Source organism: Moschus berezovskii, chromosome 17, assembly GCF_049115385.1.
Source record: "Moschus berezovskii isolate FMDL1 chromosome 17, NW_MosBer_1.0, whole genome shotgun sequence".
NCBI lineage: Eukaryota > Metazoa > Chordata > Mammalia > Artiodactyla > Moschidae > Moschus > Moschus berezovskii.
This window is the reverse complement of record NC_142476.1, coordinates 37,381,472-37,400,811: the sequence shown is the minus strand read 5'-3', so window position 1 is coordinate 37,400,811 and position 19,340 is coordinate 37,381,472. Positions and strand designations below refer to the sequence as shown.

General features: G+C 39.9%; 1 protein-coding gene across 5 annotated transcripts in view; it reads right to left on the bottom strand.

Annotated features, from left to right (window-relative positions):
* The window catches only part of AADACL3 (arylacetamide deacetylase like 3), a 109,711-nt gene that overhangs the window by 86,217 nt on the left and 4,154 nt on the right, over positions 1-19,340 (bottom strand). For 4 of the 5 annotated variants that reach the window (XM_055419234.2, XM_055419232.2, XM_055419231.2 and 1 more), the window contains exon 2: positions 19,067-19,176. The exons of the other annotated variant lie outside the window; for it this stretch is intronic. The gene's annotated coding sequence lies outside the window, so the exon portion shown is untranslated. The remainder of the gene's footprint in view (positions 1-19,066; positions 19,177-19,340) is intronic. 5 annotated transcript variants of the gene reach the window in all.

Sequence of the window (19,340 nt, the reverse complement as noted above, 5' to 3'; positions counted from 1 at the left end):
TAGTTTTAAACTATTGTGTAATCAGCTTTATCAATCTTTCCCATTAAAGTTTTTGTTTACTTAAAAAGTCTTTTTCACTAGAAAATGAAATAGGTATTCATCTTTATTTTCTTCCTCTCTTTTCTGGCTCTGCCACCAGCTGCCTCAGCTTCCTTGGTTCTCCCTGCATCACACTGAAGCTCATGCCAGTGGGGACACCAAGAACCCCAACTCATGCTCCAATATCTTTATTTTCTAGTTTTTTACAGTATCATTTCTCTTTATTAACTAATTTCATTTGCGATTTATTTTGCTATATGCTACTAAGTAAAAATCTGTCGTTACTTTTTTTCCACACAATTTTGCAACTGACTCAACAACAGCTTTTGAATAATCATATTTTTCTACCTTGTTACCACATGCAAAATTCCCACATATATTAGGGTTTGCATGTGGTCAATATATTCTGTTGGATCTATATGGCTATCTTTTCTTGCACCATCCTGCTTTTAGATTTCTTGGCTTCATAACATGTATTAATATCCCACTACAGGCATCTTTCCTATTTAATGTTCATATTTAAAATCTTCTTGGCTTACATTCCTATTTATTCTTCCACAACAAAATTTTCTGTGTCCCAAGAAAATGTTTTACTCAGAACATAAAAGAAAAATTAAAATCAGTTTGTCAATTCTCATCAACCTCTCAAAATAAAATACTAATATATTTTTTCACTGGAATTGCATTAAACTTAAAAGTTTGGGGAAAATTGATATATGTATTTATAAGGCTAAGTCTTTCCAGGCAGAAATATGATATGTCCCACAGTAAAAATAAATACATTAAAAAAATGTTGATGTTCTTCATACAGGTCCAGCAAGTTTCTTGTTAACTTCAGGGAAATAAGAAATTTTATGGCTCTTAATGCACATCTCTACATAATCTCCACAAAATTTTCATAAAATATAAGACTGAAAATGCCCTCTTGCCAGTCTGAGCAGGTAAAAAAAGTATTCACTATAGATTTTTTTTTCTTTTTTTTTCTCACTATAGATTTAATGTGCACTTCTTTGACTTTTCATGAGGTTGAATGATTCTGAACATATTTATTGATTAGTTGTATTTCTTTCTTTGTGAACTTTTGCCTATTTTATTTTCTATTTTTTATATTAAGAATAATATACTTTGATTCCCCAGGTGGAAGTATTTTTCCCAGTACATCATTTGCCTCTTAATTTTGTTTATTATGTTTTTGGATATATAGAATTTTAAAATTTTCTATGTACATCTATTCTTTACAATTTCTTCATTTATACTTAGGAAGTCCTCCAATTCAAAGATCATATAACATTTATGTTTGTTTTCTTATAGCCATGTATATATTCTTCTGTTTAAATTTTAATTCCCAAATCTACATTGATTTTTATGTTTTTGATATAAATGGGCTTCCCTGGCGGCTCAGACAGTAAAGAATCTGCTTGCAATGCAGGAGACCCGGGTTCAATTTCTAGGTGGGGAAGATCCCCTGGCAAAGGGAATGACTACCCACTCTGTTATTCTTGCCAGGAAAATCCCAAAGACAGAAGCGCCAGGAGGGCTATAGTCCACTCGGTCTCAAAGAGTCAGGTATGACTGAGCAACTAACGCACACATAGTAAAAATGAAATACAGCCTGGGTTTCAATTTGAGTTTTAGGAATTAGTGTATTTAAGTCTGTATATTGAACCATGGTCATTCTCTTTTCGGAAGTTATTCTGTGTCAAAGCGATTTGGTTTATTTAGTAATTTTTAAGTACAGAATTTCTTGGCACACATTTCAGTGGAGTAATAAAATGTTCTCATTATGAAAGGAATTTAAGCAATTACAGCTGAAGCCTTCTCTAGTGTATCTAACAAGGTACTTTAGCTTAAAGAATGTTGTATATCATTCAACTACTAGTTGCCATAGCATTGGGACTTTCCTGAGTCCTCTGAAAGTTGTGAAGAGCTAAAGAGGTTGTTTCACCAGCACCTTCTGTAAAAATGTGTCGCTACAATTCACTTGGAAGGCTCAATCTCCCAAGGGTACAGAGAATTAATTTACAATCACAAGTTTGGCATTCTTACAAGCTACTCAACCAAAGGAAAACAAAACCCTCTGAGAAATCAAATGTGTTTGGCAGATCTGGTTCAAGATTTCCAGCTATGTACTATCAACACAGCAAACCTAAGAAGCAGGAGAAACCTCTCTCGAAATCAAATACGGTACAGTACTAGAAACGTTATATTGAATGTCTGAAAGCCAGGAGTCTTTGCCCCAACACCAGTGATTTGACCTTCATAAATCATTTTAATGAGTTTCAATTTCCTCTCTTTTAAAATGGGTGACCGCATAGGACTACTGCAAAAACTAAATGAGAAAATTTATATGGATGTATTGCGTAAACTGTAATGCACAGGTCAAAACATTCAGTTCAGTTCAGTCGCTCAGTCGTGTCCGACTCTCCGCGACCCCATGAATCACAGCACACCAGGCCTCCCTGTCCATCACCAACTCCCGGAGTACACTCAAACTCATGTCCACAGAGTCGGTGATGCCATCCAGCCATCTCATTCTCCGTCGTCCCCTTCTCCTCCCGCCCCTAACCTTTCCCAGCATCAGAGTCTTTTCCAGTGAGTCAACTCGTCGCATGAGGTGGCCAAAGTATTGCAGCTTCAGCTTTAGCATCAGTCCCTCCAATGAACATCCAGGATTGATCTCCTCTAGAATGGACTGGTTGGATCTCCTTGCAGTATAAGGGACTCTCAAGAGTCTTCTCCAACACCACAGTTCAAAAGCATCGATTCTTCGGCGATCAGCTTTCTTCACAGTCCAGCTCTCACATCCATACATGACCACGGGAAAAACCATTGCCTTGACTAGACGGACCTTGGTTGGCAAAGTAATGTCTCTGCTTTTTAATATACTATCAAGGTTGGTCATAACTTTCCTTCCAAGGAGCAAGCGTCTTTTAATTTCATGGCTGCAATCAGCATCTGCAGTGATTTTGGAGCCCAAAAATATAAAGTCTGACACTGTTTCCACTGTTTTTCCATCTATTTCCCATGAAGTGATGGGACCAGTTGCCATGATCTTTGTTTTCTGAATGTTGAGCTTCAAGCCAACCTTTTCACTCTCCTCTTTCACTTTCATCAAGAGGCTTTTAAGTTCCTCTTCACTTTCTGCCATAAGGGTAGTGTCATCTGCATATCTGAGGTTATTGATATTTCTCCCAGCAATCTTGATTCCAGCTTGTGCTTCTTCCAGCCCAGCGTTCCTCATGATGTACTCTGCATATAAGTTAAATAAGCAAGGTGACAATATACAACCTTGACGTACACCTTTTCCTATTTGGAACCAGTCTATTGTTCCATGTCCAGTTCTAACTGTTGCTTCCTGACCTGCATACAGGTTTCTCAAGAGGCAGGTCAGGTGGTCTGGGATTCCCATCTCTTTCAGAATGTTCCACAGTTTATTGTGATCCACACAGTCAAAGGCTTTGGCATAGTCAATGAAGCAGAAATAGATGTTTTTCTGGAACTCTCTTGCTTTCTCCATGATCCAGCAGATGTTGAAACATTTAGTAGCTATTAATTAGCCTGTAATTGAACTTATTCTACTTTTCTAACTCAAGAGGAGAAGGTAACACCTGCCGTCCCTGGCCTGTTCAGCCTGTCCTGGGGAAACACTATATGGACGCCCACTGCCTCCCCTCGAGTCATGCCCCACCTCTGAACCATGTATGCTTCCTGCCCGCAGCACTTCCCAGGGCAGATGTGTGCATTAGCTTAAGCCTGGGGCCTTCAAGAAAGTAAGCACTGTGTCTAGGAAGGAAAAAAGGAATAACATTTATTGAGCACCTACCATCTGTGGAGCACTGAAAGATATGCTAGCAAAATAGAGACACATGAGGTCAGTCCTGGCACTTTTTGCTTTAATTTTTACTGTATCAGACTCATGAGGTCCATAATGATTCAACATATATCATAGGCCAGAGGGTGTTTGCAAGTATGAATTACATTCTCAGCCTTGGGCAGTGATAGGACTGGAAAAGTGAGATAAATTTATATATAAGTTGGGTGGAGTCAATGGGATACTTGTAAAATGATTTAAAAGTTTAGCTAGCTCGGGACTTCCGTAGTGGTCCAGTGGCTAGGACTCTGTACTCTCAGTGCAGGGGACCTGGGTTCAATTCCTGGTCATGGAACTACATCCCACATGGGGCAACTAAGAACTGGTGCAGCCAAATAAGTAAAAAAGTTCGGCTGGCTCAAAGATGTGTTTGTGCATCTATAAGAATTAGGTTCAAAATTCTTGACATGAACCCAGGACCAAGTCTGGGCTCTTCTTTCAAGAAAACTGCCTAAGTCTGAATAAAGTCAAAATATAATGGGAGGGGACTTCCCTGGTAGTCCAGTGGTTAAAAATATGCCTGCTAATGCAGGGGACATGAGTTCAGTCCCTGGGCTGGGAACTAAGTCCCCACATGCCACAGAGCAACTAAGACCACGCACCACAACTTCTGAGCCCACAGTGCAACTACTGAAACCCACATGCCCTAGAATTTGTGCTCCTCAACAAGAAAAGCCGTCACAAGGAGAAGCAGGCACACTGCAACTAGAGAGTAGCCCCCGCTTGCTGCAACTAAAGAAAGCCCAGGCACGCACAGCAATGGAGAGCCTATTCATTGAATAAATAAGTTTTTTAAAAAACACAATGGAAAGGCATTGAGAAGGGAGGGACATGATCAGATCCGTGCTTTAAAAAGAATACTCTGGTTACAATTAGGTGTCACCTCACAATGATCAGAAAGGCAATCATGAAAAAATCTATAAATAACATGCTGGAAAGGGTGTGGAAAAAAGAGAATCCTCCTACATTGTTGGTGGGCATGTAAATTGATACAGTCACTACGGAGAACTATATGGATATTCCTTAAAAAACTAAAAATAGAGTTACCATATGATCCAGCAACCCCACTCCTGGGCACACATCTGGAGAAAATCGTAATTCGAAAAAGATACTCCAATGTTTGTAGCAGCACCATTTACAACAGCCAAGACGTGGAAGCAACCTAATGTCCAATGATAGATGAACAGATAAAGATGTGGTATATATACACAAGGGAATATTAGTCATAAATCGAATGAAATAATGCCATTTGCAGCACCATGGACAGACCTAGAGATTACCATATTAAGTGAAGTAAGTCAAAGTCACCTATCATATGATCTCACTTATATGTGACATCTAAAAATAATTTTACAAATGAACTTATTTATTTAAAAAACCAGACTCACAAACATAGAGAACAAACGTGGTTAACAAAGGGGAAAGTTGGGGGGAGGGTGTAAGGACAAATTTAAAGTTTGGATTTGACAGATACACACTACTATATATAAAACAGATAAACAATAAGGATCTACTGTATGGCACAGAATCTTATAATAACCTATAATGGAAAAGAATATGAAAAAGAATTTATTATATATATTTATATATTGTATATATGTCATATACATGAAACTAACACAACATTGTAAATCAACTATACTTCAATTGAAAAGAAAAAAAGAACTTTGGTTCCTGTATGGACAACGGAGGGGAATGCTACAAGAACAGAGCAGGTATGCATACCACCTGCATGGTGGTGTGCAGCTGCTGGTTTACTCTGGCTCAAGAAAACTGACTGTGTCCACAATTTTCCCAAAGCCACATGTAGTGGCATCAGGTTGGTAAGCTGAACAAAGCCATGGTGTGAATGTTTACACCAAATAAACCTGCAAATACTACAAATCAGGACTTCCCTACCTGTCTGCTCTCCAGAGCCAGTTTACCAGGACTGGAGGGGCTAGAAAGCTTCTACAGGGGATCAGGCAAGAGAAGCAGTGTGATCCAGAGTGGTGACAGTGGAGGTGAAGGGAAGTGGATGGATTTGGAAAGCTATTTGCAGATGGAATCAGCAGGAGGTGCTGACAGGTGAAGGTGGTCAAGGTGAGGCGAGAGGGTGTTGTAGGGAGAAGTCAATTCTGACTCCATGCTAGAGCTATTTCTTTGATTTGCTTTTTATTGCTTTTGCTATTACAATACTATATAATAGCCTGCCTCAGAGAACCCTGCCCCTCTGCCTGACTGTTAAACTAAAGTGCCTTTGTTTAACTCACAGGGAGATAATCTGACCCTGCACACCTGTTAAAAAGAAGAGATTAACACACCCCTTCCAAAGGCTGGCCCTTCCGAGAGATGTTCAGCAAGACTGAACACCCCTTTTCACTTTACTTCCTCACTGCCTCTCCCTCTCTATTCTGCCTTCTGACTTCACTTCCTTATTGCTTTTCTCCCTCTGGCTCTATGAAAGAACCTGGCATCCAGGACCCACAAGATGGTTAATTTGAGACATTAGTCTACCATCTTCTCCATGAGCAGGCTTTCCGAATAAAGTCGTATTCCTTGCTTCAACACTTCGTATCTTGGATTCATTGACCTCTCATGCAGCAAACAGAGTGAGTTTGAAATCATTAACAAGAGAAGACTATCTCCCAGGTTTTAATGAGTATGAAACTGTGAGCATCAAAGGCAATGTTCTGAGTTTGGCTTTGAGACAGATAATGTCTTGGACTCAGACAATGAGGTGATTTAGAACTACACACTCTACAGTTTTCAGTCACTTGTGACCTGACCCTAGTCCACCCTCCCAACTCACTTGGGGCATTCTCTTTCTGCCTCTCCGCCCTAGCCTCCAGTCCTGCCAGCCACCTTTCAGTTCTTCATTTACAAAATTTACTTAGCCTCTGGGCCTTCCCTCAGCCTACAATGTTCTTATCACAGCTCTCTGCATGGCTGGCGTGTTTCTCCCTCAGGTCCCTGCTAACAGAGGACACCTTCTCCCTCCAACCATATCCTCTCTGTTAGTTTCCTTCTTGGCACTTATCACAATTTATAATCATATACTTGTTGTCTACTTGCCTGTGTTCTGTTTCCCTCACTGGACTGTAAGTCTTCTTTAAAAATTGATTCAAACAAGAAACACAGCCTGCCTGCTGCCTATAAACAACAGACCAAGACTGTACCGCCTCTGCAGCGTACACCTTTTAAGCGTCCGCAAAAAGCTGAATTTAGGAAAACAGTTGAGTGTTTGCAAGTAACTCATTCACAGGATAGGATGTGACAGGCAAGGGCAAGTCCAGGCTTAAGGCCAGTCACTTTCCCAAGTCTAGATCTGTCTAAAGAACCAGAAAGTTCTTACAGTGAAGGTGACAGCTGAAAAAAAAAAAAAAACCTAAAGGATGGGTGTAGTACGTTTCTGTATTAGTTCCAAGTGTAAGAGGGAAGAAGAGAATCTGACTCCAACTTAACATATGTTTCTTTCACTTTAAGCTTTGTTCCCTGTTGCTTCTGTTACCATAATCACTGAAAGGATGCTATCTATAGCTTAGTTGTTGTTCAGTTGCTCAGTCATGTCGACTCTTTGTCAAAGACTCATGTCAGTCTTTGTCTTTGACCCCATGGCCTGCAGCACACCAGGCTTCCCTTCCTTCACCATCTCCCAGAGCTTGCTCAAACTCATGTCCATTGAGTTGGTGATGCCATCCAACCATCTCGTCCTCTGTCATCCCCTTCCCCTCCTGCCTTCAATCTTTCCCAACATCAGGGCCTTTTCTAATGACTCACGTCTTCCCACCAGGTGGCCAAAGTATTGGAGCTTCAGCTTCAGCATCAGTCCTTCCAATGAATATTCAGGACTGATTTCCTTTAGGATGGACTGGTTTGATCTCCTTGCAGTCCAAGGGACTCTCAAGAGTCTTCTCCAACACCACAGTTCAAAAGCATAAATTCTTTGGCACTCAGCCTTCTTTATGGTCCAACTCTCACATCTATACAAGACTACAGGAAAAATCTGTACTTTTGACTAGATGGACATTTGTCAGTAAGGTAATGTCTCTGCTTTTTAATATTCTGTCTAGGTTTGTCATAGCTTTTCTTCCAAGGAGCAAGCATCTTTTAATTTCATGGCTGCAGTCACCATCTGCAGTGATTTTGAAGCCCAAGAAAATAAAGTCTGTCACTGTTTCCATTGTTTCCTCATCTATTTGCCATGCAGTGATGGGACCGGATACCATGATCTTCATTTTCTGAATCTTGAGTTTTAAGCCAGCTTTTTCACTCTCCTCTTTCACTTTCATCAAGAGGCTTTTACTTCCTCTTTGCTTTCTATCATAAGGGTGGTGTCATCTGCATATCTGAGGTTATTGATATTTCCATTGATACTGGGCAAATAGTTCAAACTCCACAGTCTGGCCCAAGATGGAGTCCTGCTTTCAAGAAGGAGCCTGTTCTGTTTCCTCCTTCACTCCCAGCAAGCTCCTTGCTGAGAGAAGAGATTAACACACCCCTTCCAAAGGCTAGCAATTTCCTTGGAGATGTTTTGCAAGACTGAAGACCCTTTCACTTTTCTTCCCCACTGTCTCTCCCTCTCTATTCTGCCTTATGACTTTAGTTGCTTCTTTCTCTCTGACTCTACAAAGGAGCCTGGCATCCAGACCCCAATAAAATGGTTATTTTGAGGTGCTAGACTGCCATCTTCTCAGTCAGATGACTCCCTGAATAAAGGCTCTTCCTTGCCTCAACCCCTCATCTCTCAGGTTTATTGGCCCATCACGTGGTAAGCTGAGTGAGCTTGGACTGGGTAACAAACCCAGCTATATATAAAACTTTTTAAGATTCTAGTGGGCAGGTACCAAGATCTACTCATTTAGTGGCCTCCCTCAAGGCAAGCCTTGCAAGTAAGTTCCCTTGCTTATTAAAAACATCACCTGCCCATCTGGCGTGGTCTGTCTCTTTCTTCAGTCTCTCCTTGCCCTTCATGTACAGGGACCAGTTTGCAAACCAATAGCATTTTTTATGAATTATTACATTAACCCAGTGAAGCAGGCAAAGCAGAGATCAGTATTCTCTGCATAGAGATGAGACAGTTGACAAGTATAAAACTGAATTAAAGTCCAGGTCATCTGCCTCCAAGTTCAAAACCTTCTGCATTCTCCAGTTTCATTCAGAATGTATTTTTGTGCACCTGTTGCAGTAAAAAAGAATTTTTAAAAAAGAATGAGTTTTTTTCTTTACCTTTCCTGAGAACAAAGAAGATAAAGGGAAAAGTAAGCAGGTATAAGCTTTCTTAGACCTGTAAGTATTTTGTTCCTCATCACCAACTTCTGATTATGAGCCCTTATCTTATATAAGCCCCTAGGTGTTCATTGGAAGGACTGATGTTGAAGCTGAAACTCCAACACTTTGGCCACCTGATGTGAAGAGCTGACTCATTTGAAAAGACCCTGATGCTGGGAAAGATTGAGGGCAGGAGGAGAAGGGGACGACAGAGGATGAGATGATTGGATGGCATCACCGATTCAATGGACATGAGTTTGAGTGAACTGCGGGAGTTGGTGATAGACAGGGAGGCCTGGCGTGCTGTGGTTCATGGGGTCACAAAGAGTCGGACACGACTGAGCAACTGAACTGAACTGAACTGAGACTCCTCAAGGTGGCAGGGTGGTGGGGGGCAGGCACAAGCCTACTGTGTTCCCCTCTCTGTCGGCTGAGAATTAAAGAATTTAAGAATTTCTATTTCCTTCAAACTCTGTCTCCACATTTTTCATTCAGCTTCACTGGGCATAGAAAGACAAGATTTTAGCAACATACCGACTATATGACAGATAAATGGGGGTACAGGGGAAATATAAAGCATAATCTTTGGTCTAACAGAGTTAAAAACTTGCAAAACAATTTGAGACTGCTCCCACCATCAATCATCAATGCCTGCTAAGCTGATGGACTGCAGGAACTTGAGAGACAGAGGAGCATGTGTAGGCTGACAGCCAGGAAAAGCTGTTGCAGAAGGTAACTTTGAGTTCTGCAGACCAGTCCTGACACCCTGTCAGTGAAGAGGAGAGGACTTGAGTTCACTGCGTCCCTGCTGAGCTCATCTCCTTGACTTTAACTGATGAAGACATTTCAGAATAAAGACCTTCTTTTCTAATCAGCAACGTGCTGTACATGCAAATATCTGAGATTGTTACAGCCAGCAGGACTCTTCTCACTCCAATTACTCCCTGTTCAGGCTTGCATCATCTTGTTTTTCTTTTTCCTGCTCTGCCATTTTCCACCTACAACATTCAATTCCTATTGACTCAGCACCAGACGATACTTTTCTTCTCTGGAATCCTCTACGGTCTCCATAGTGAGACTCTGCCATTACTAATCACAGATGCCTTCCTTTTGATAGATCACCAACTGCCTGCAGCACGTGCAAATGGTACCAGCGGCCTCCACCGACCCCATCTCCTCAAGAGGGGATGCCATGCCACCCCATGCGTCATTCTCAGACCCCCCAAGTGGCAGTCGGTGGCCATGATCCCATTATCTTTCACGGAAATTGAGAAGGAGCCTGAGAAGAAAAGAGGAAGAGAGGAGCTTCATATGTGATGAGAAGTTAAGGGCCACCGATTATGACTTTAGGAGAAAGTCAGTGACCCTGAGACACAGGCTAAGTCTGCCAGAAAAGCCGCTGAATGATTCTAGAGATTTGCTTGTGATCAAGAGGCAAGTATGCCCCCTGCCCCTACCCACCACCATCAAACACACAACCTGTAAATAATCAATCAAATGTACACTCCTCCAGGGTCGGAAACCCAGTTCTGTACCTTCTTAATTCCACCTGCTTGACAGTGCTGCTCTTCCATGCTAGAGGAGACAGTGTTGTCTGGCAGCAGAAGCTTCAATCAGAATCTAATTTTCATCCTTGTAGATACCTAGGTCTCATTCACTTTCTCATTCAAGTAAGAACCAAGCATTTCGTTCAAAGCCATTAATGAAACAATAAGCCAGTGAAGCCTCCTGTTGAAATCTCTTCTCATTTATATTTGTTTGCATTGTATGTTCTTCATACCGAGTTCTAAATAGACCAAAAACAGGGAGTTTTTTTAGATTTATTTTTAAATAAACATTGTTTTCAGGTATAATCTATAGATACTGTGAGATGAGGCTTTTAAATCTTTCTTAAAATAATACAATCTGTCAAGTTTAAAATCCCTCAAACCAAAATGCAGGCTATATTTATATAAGGTAATATAAATTACTAAAATCTTAAATTCTAAATAATTTTGCCACAAAGTGAAGATGTTCAAAAATGAAAATACTTTCATTGTAAAAAGTAAACAATAAAATGGAAAATAAGAATAAAAGCTTCCAAAAAAAGAATAAAAGCTTCCTCAGCAGATGAATGGATAAAGATGTTATATATATATATATGTATGTGCACATATACACATATATATATATGATATACACAATGGAAAATTACTCAGCCATAAGAAAAAAATGAGAAGTTAAAGTTTCTTTGAGCACTAACTATCCTGGTGATTCAGAGATAAAGAATCCACCTGCCAATGCAGGAGACACAGGTTTGATCCCTGGGTTGAGCAGATTCCCTGGAGAAAGAAATGGCAACTCACTCCAGTATTCTTGCCCAGGAAATCCCATGGACAAAGGAGTCTGGTAAGCTACAGTCCATGGGGTCACGAGAGTCGGACAAGACTTAAAGAGCTAAACAACAAAACAACAATAAATGCTGAATTTTCCTTCTCCATAAAAAAAAAAGAATGAAATTTTTCCATTTGCAACAACATGGATGAAACTCAGAGGGCCTTATGCTTTAAGAAGTAAGTCAAACAGAAAGACAAATATCATATGATAAAACTTACATGTGGAATCTAAAAAGTAAAACAAACTGCATGAATGTAAGAAAACAGAAACAGATTCACAGACACAGAGAACAAAACAGTGGTTATCTGTAGGGAGAGGGAAGACGGGAGAGGCAAGATAAGGGTAGAGGATTAATAGGTACAAAGTACTATGTATAAAATAAATAAGGTACAGTGGTACAAGACAGGGACTATAACCTATATTTTATAGTAAGTTTAAATGGACTATAATCTATAAAATGTTGAATCCTGAAACTAATGTTGTACACTTGAAACTAACATAATATTGTAAATCAACTATACTTCAATTTAAAAAAAAACACTAAAAGCTACTTCTTCTATTGTTGCTCCCCGCTGGAGTGCTGCTCAGAGTAGGGTAACACATCTCCTGTCTTTTTGTGTAAGTGAAACCAGAACAGTTTAACACCACTAGCAGCCTCCTCATCCTTTATCTCACCATCTACCTTTTCTCCTACCTGCCCTTTACATATTTTCCTCTCTGCACATTTTTTTTCTCATCTTTTCCCTTTTTTCTTCCATTTTCCTCTCCCCTCTCTCTCCCCTATTCTCTAACTCAGTTTTTCCCTGTCCTCCCTTGCACCTCCCATTCCTTGCCATTCAAAGGCTATAAAATGAAGTCCAAACACAACTTTTATTGTTTGTTTTGAGAACTGTTTGTTTTCATTTTTAAAGTGGGTGCTTTGAATATTTTCCATTTTAAACGCTAAAATAAACATTTACTTTTTCCATGGATGTGTGTTTGTGCTTACAGGTGTTCACAGTGTTCCCCATGAGGATCAGTGGACCTTGAAAGAGAAAAAGGATATATGCTCTAGAGTTACAATACATTGGGACAAGCCCTTTCAAATCTGCTTGAACTCAGGTATCTCTTCTGGATGCACAGAGAGCTGCAGATAAAGTCTGGAGGAAGGGGCTGACGAGTTCTTACCAGGTTCACACGAAGCATCCCCCAAAAGATGGCTGGAGTTTCCAACTGCTCTGGCAAACTGAGGAATGAGAAGTCATGTCATGCCAGTAATATTTAACTTGGTCAGGGGTAAAATCTGAGTTGTAGCACTTGCTGATTACTATGGTGTAAATGCTCCCATCATGACCAATTTCAAGCTACTACCATGGCATCCCTGAACACGGAGTTGAGAGTCAATACACAGTAAGCCCACTGTGCCCATACAGATATGCTAGATGTAAATAACCTCAAGGATAGATAATTCTAAATTTTGCTAAAATAATTAGAAAGTAATGGGTTTTTAGTATTTTTACCTTTGTTCACAGTATAACTTATTTAAGTTTAAGAATACATAATTTATTTTTTAATAATGGCTATATTGGACAACTAGCTTGCAAAATTTCTGAAAATGTAAAATTCTGTTCTCATAAACTGGTACAAGCTAGCTCCCACACACCTCCTTGAGGAAAGTCACCTCGTCTTATCCAGTTATATGGGAAAGGCTGGTCGCTCAGATCAAATAGGATTTTAAAAGCTGCAGTAATAACAGAATAGAAGAAGGTCTCTTCACAAATAATGAAGGAAACCTAGGACTCAAGTAAGTTACCAATGTTGTTGGCATTTGTGTAGAAAGACCACACTTCATCAACAGAAAAAAAAACATCTTCTTGGTGCCTGTGATGCACCATCACAGCCATTTGCCACCAGCTCTGCTGATGCTGCTAAGTCACGTCAGTCGTGTCTGACTCTGTGTGACCCCATAGACGGCAGCCCACCAGGCTCCTCCGTCCATGGGATTCTCCAGGCAAGAGTACTGCAGTGGGTTGCCATTGTCTTCTCCGATTGCCACCAGCTCAGCCTCCCTCAATCATCACTTTCATCAAGGTCTGCCACACTGTGCCTTTCCACCTCGTCTCCAATAACTTCTCCTTTGCCCAGACCGACTTAAGCATTTTTCTTCAAGCACATGTCTCCTTAGGTCCATTGATCTGTCCAGCCATACTTCCCTGCTGAGAAGCCCTTAGACTTCATATTTCAGGAACTAGCTTGGATGCCACCTCCAACTTTTCAACCTCAGGATCAGGGGGCTCCCAAAGCTCTGGTTAACTGCATGTACCTTAATCTGCACTCTGTGTGTATGTACTCACAACAAATTTAGAAAAGTCAGCAGTGGCCACAGGACTGGAAAAGGTCAGTTTTCATTTCAGCCTTAAAGAAAGGCAATGCCAAAGCATGTTCCAACTACTATACAATTGTGCTCATTTTACATGCTAGCAAGGCAATGTTCAAAATCCTTCAAGCGAGCCTTCAAAAGTACATGAACCAAGAAATTTCAGATGTACAAACTGGATTTAGAAAAGGCAGAGGAACCAGAGATCAAATTGCCAATATCCGTTGGGTCATAGAAGAAGAACAAAGGAATTCCAGAAAAACATCTATTTCTGCTTCATTGACTACATTAAAACCTTTAACCGTGTCGATCACAACAAACTGTGGAAAATTCTTAAAGAGAAGGGAATACTCAACCACATTACTTGTCTTCTGAGAAATTTCTAAGCAGGTCAAGAAGCACAGTAAGAACCAGATATGGAACAATGGATTGGTTCAAAATTTGGAAAGGAGTATGTCAAGGCTGTATATTGTCACCATGTGTGTATAACTTAAATGCAGAGTACATCATGTAAAATGCCAGGATGAAGCAAAGCTGAAATCAGCACTGCCGGGAGAAATATCAATAACCTCAGATATGCAGATGATATCACTTTAATGGCAGAGAGTGAAGAGGATCTTAAAAGCCTTTTGATGAGGGTGAAAGAGCAGAGTGAAAAAGCTGGCTTAAAACTCAACATTCAAAAAACTAAGATCATGGCATCAGGTCCCATCACTTCATGGCAAATAGATGGGGAAAAAGTGAAAACATTAACAAATTTTATTTTCTTGAGCTCCAAAATCACTGCAGACAGTGACTGTAGCCATGAAATTAAAAGACAGGAATATAGATAAATGAAATAGAATTGAGAGTCTGGAAATAATCCCTTATATTTATGGTCAGTGGGTTTTAACAAAGTTACAAAACAGTTCAACGGAGAAATTATGCTATTTTTGACAAATGATGCTGGAACATTTAGACATTTAGAAGCTAATAATATATGTATTATACATATATGTATATATTACATGTATATACATATTATGTAAGAAAAATAGACCTTGACCAATACTCCCTATCTTATACAAAATCAACTCACAGACTTAAATGAAAAATCTAAAACTAATAAATTTCTAGGGAGAAAAAGTAGCTTGCAGTCTCATCAGAACAAAAAAATTCTCTCTGTCCAGTGACAATGTTAACTAGATTTATTGTGGTGACTAGATTTAATGTTATATGTCAATAATACCTCAGCATAAAAAAAAAGAAAGAAAGCAACATGTATCTAGCTTGCTCTTCTGTATTTAAGGAACCTTCCCCAATACACAAAAACCCTACAATTACCTCATCTGTAGCAGAAACCTCACAAAAGAGAGGATGAACATCCTCCTTAAAACCTACCCCAAACATCCCCATTTTCATTTGACTCATAACAAAGGTTAAATTTCAGCATGTCCTGGTGGCCTGGAAGTGGTAGCACATTTCTGGGTGCAACTGGTGCTGAGTGCAGGTTCTCAGATTTTCCTCCTCTTCATAGTAAGTATGGACCAAAATAATCTATACATTAAGCCTTCACTAAACACCTGCTATAAAACAGTCTGAGGTGAGACTTTCCTAGTGGTCCGGGGATAAGACTCCAGGCTCCCAATGCAGGGGACCTGTGTTTGATCCCTGGTCAGGGAACTAGATCCCACATGCTGCAACTATGTCAAATAAAGACAAATAAGAATTAAAAAAAAAAAAAGACTGCAGTATGTGTAGCTCCCATCTCTGGCCTTGTTTATTTTCAGTAGTTATATAATCCTTTGACCCACAGTTTCTGGCTCCAACTAAGGACCCAAAGCAGAAGCACAAAAACAAACTCCAGCTTGGAAGGGAAGGTAGAAAGGTTTGTTCTCACAGAATCTGTCCCCATGACCACTGAAATAACCAGCTCAGGTTCTTAGTTTTTATTCATTGCAATCAGTAAATATCTATTAAGTAATCACAAGAGATTTATTGTGCAATTAAATTTGACCATGTGCTATGCAAATAAGAGAAGACACAAAGCCAGATTTGTGCACAGTCCATTCTTGATGAAGAGTAAGCATACACCTTTATGTTTTCACAGACTGTGTTTACAGAGCAATTCCAAACTCTTTTCATTGGGTGACATGCCTCTGTGTGACTAAATTTTCTAGGCTCCATATGGGCAAGTTAGCTAGGCAGAGAATCCCCTAAAACTCAAATTGCTTCTAGGGGAAATAGGGGTTATACTTACGCTGGAGTAGGATAAAGATAGACTTTGAAAGAGCAGGTGGTTAGAGGTTAGCGTCCATCATCATGGAACTGATCTCAGTAAGGTAAGGATCTCATTGCTTGTGCTACCCCAAGTCCCCAACTATCCCACCAGCACGTATTGTTGGTGACAAGGTAAAACCCGGGAGTAAAGCCCATCACTGCTATAAGAACTACTTAAACACTCCTGATTTGAGTTAGTTGTTTCTTTAAGAAAAAAAAAAAAATATATATATATATATATTTATCATATACTTGAATAATAATGTAAAGGGCAAAAGGGATGGGAAAGAAGAAATGTTTAGGGGAAAGAGAATGACAAAGGGATGAAAAAGTAGAGAAGGAATAAGCAAGGAGAACATTACCCTATAAGTTCACTGAGGCTATATACCAATACCTTGTACAGTACCTTGCACTTAGAGAGGGAAATGCTTATTCAATGAATGAATGAATGAACATTCATGAAAAATGGGAGAGAAACAAGATACATGAATATGTTAACTTACAAATAGGTTTAACTCTTTAAATATTATGCAAATGTGCCTTTATATAAAAATATAACACCAGTGATATTCCTTCTTTAACTCTTTAAATATTATGCAAATGTGCCTTTATATAAAAACATAACACCAGTGATATTCCTTCCAAGCTCCTCCAATCAGAAATATGTACTTCCTATTGTTTATCCTCTATTGGGTATGAATCAGCCATACCTCCCTTTATGACCAGGATGTTGATCCCAGAATGGAAAAGAGCAACAGATGCCTATTAGGTCTGAACCCACAATTTGGTTTCCAGTGGAACTATACTCTCAACTAACATGAGACGGAAATGAAGGCTGAATGCCTGTTTATAAGAACTGACTACATACCTAGTGCATATACAAAAAATAAATAAACCAAAGGTATAAGATGAAATTCTGGGCTTCCAATCCACAAAAATTTCACAAAAGGTTTTATTGTTAATTGCAAAATAAGCTTATTCGCCCATGGAGACCCTAGGGAAATAGTGTCACTGCCTGAATAATACATGTGAACACTTTGCATATATAACCTTAATTGTCTGGCTTCCTAAAAAATGAAGGAATTCAGTTCAGAGACATCTGAGCTCAATATCTAAGGACTGCATTCCTTCTCCTAGGAACACAGAGATCTTTTATTTCAACAACTAAATCCCAGCCATATGCTAAACATGACTCAGTGCCCAGAAAGCTCAGGAGAACAGATCTCAAAGAGAAACTGCCTCTGTGAAATGCCCCATTTCTCCCACCCAATATTTACATGCCACCTAAGTATCACCCATGTGGTCTGAAAGCCATCAAAGAGACAGTGCTGACAGGTCCAGAACTGAACAATAGTTACCACAGATACACTGAAGGAGAATTCTTCTATTCAAGAGCTTGAAAGTACCTCTCAAATTTAGTTTTCAAAATCATGGTTTTAAAACACACTGGCTGAGAATCTGGAACCTAGGATTTATTGAGGTTATTTGATCCATATTCACTCTACACAGCAAATAGTGATTCCTGGAAGAAGGGGCAAATCTGGGAACCTGGACTCAGCACCAGTTATATGCAGAGACCTGCCCACTTCCAGGCCACTAGAACATGCAGAAATGTAACCCTAGTTATGGGTCTAATGACAATAGGAGTGTTTGGGGTAGGTTTTTTAAAGCTTTTTAAAACGTCTGTATTGAATTTGTTGCTTCTTTTCTGATGTTTTGGTTTTTTGGCCATGAGGCATGTGGGATCTTATCACCCCAACTAGGGATCAAAGCTGCACCTCCTGCATTGAAAGAAGTCTCAACCACTGTACCACCACGGAAATCCCTTGGGTAGGTTTTAAGAAGGATGGGCATCTTCTCTTTTGTAAGGTAACTGCAGGATTTTCAAGGGAGAAAAAGACTCCTTAGATACAGAGGTGCAGGCAAGGGAGACTAAGAGTAACTCAAGATTCTCAAGTTTCAGGTTCAACCAAAACTCCTCATTTCAAGTTTTGGGACCTCATTCCTTCCTTATCAAGGACCTGCTTTCCCATGAAACACCTTGCAAGGCTGTGAACTAAACTGATGTAATTCTGCAATCTGCACAGTCAAATTTTGCAAATGTGATTTTCAATAATATCATGCCTGTGACTATAAGAAATAAAATAATATCATGCCTGTGACTATAAGAAATAAAATAATATCATGCCTGTGACTATAAGAAATAAAATCATGCCTGTGACTATAAGAAATAAAATCATGCCTGTGACTATAAGAAATAAAAGGTCCTTTCAGGGTTGTTGTGGAAACTCTCTGGTTCTCAGGCCAAGAAATGAAGTTGTTTAAGAGTTTAAGATCCTGAGATTTTCACTTTCTTTCTGTAAGCACTCCACTGTACTCAGTAATAGGCAATCTGCAACAAGGTCCTTGTAGTGATTGCTGCTTCTGTAACAGATGCAGCAGCCACTTGGGCCCTCAAAGCACATGTGTTTCATCGCCATCAACCACATGTGGCTATTTGATTGTGATGCCACCGAGTGTCATGTATAAGTAGCATCACATTTCCCCTTGGCAAGGGGCTCAGACCAACCCAACCACAGAAACAATCTTCAAAATAGTTTCTCTCCTCGGACTAATCCTAATACCAATTTCTATTTCAGTCAGGGTTCAGTTAATATGCAGAAACCGCAGCAATTCAACCAGGCAAAGCATAACATAATGAATTATTCACTTGGTGAAAAGGTGGTTAGCTACTCAAAGAGTATAACAGAATTTTATGAGGATAGAAATGGCAACCACAGGCTACAGCTATTATTCTCAGAGCTGAGGGAAGGATAAATAAGGAGGAAACTTCAAAATGTAGAGAAAAGCTGCTCCAGGCTAAGATTTGGATCTCTAAGGAGACAGCTCAGCTACTACAGAAACACATCACTCACCACTTGGATGAAGAGGAAACCTTCTAGAGGACACTCACTAGTTGGAGCCATGGGAGCAATTCACCTCCACAAGGAATACTGCCAAGGCCAGCTGTGGCCTGATTCATTCACTGTCACATGGAGAAAAAACATCAAGATGAGTCCTTCATTCTCCAGTTTGGAGAATCGCATCAGCACACCCTTCACCCCCAGTTGGTCAAACCCAACATCTGGCAGAGAAAAAACTGTAGCTTGCAAGAGTACAGTTCCAGGATCACACAGCATGATGAAGAAA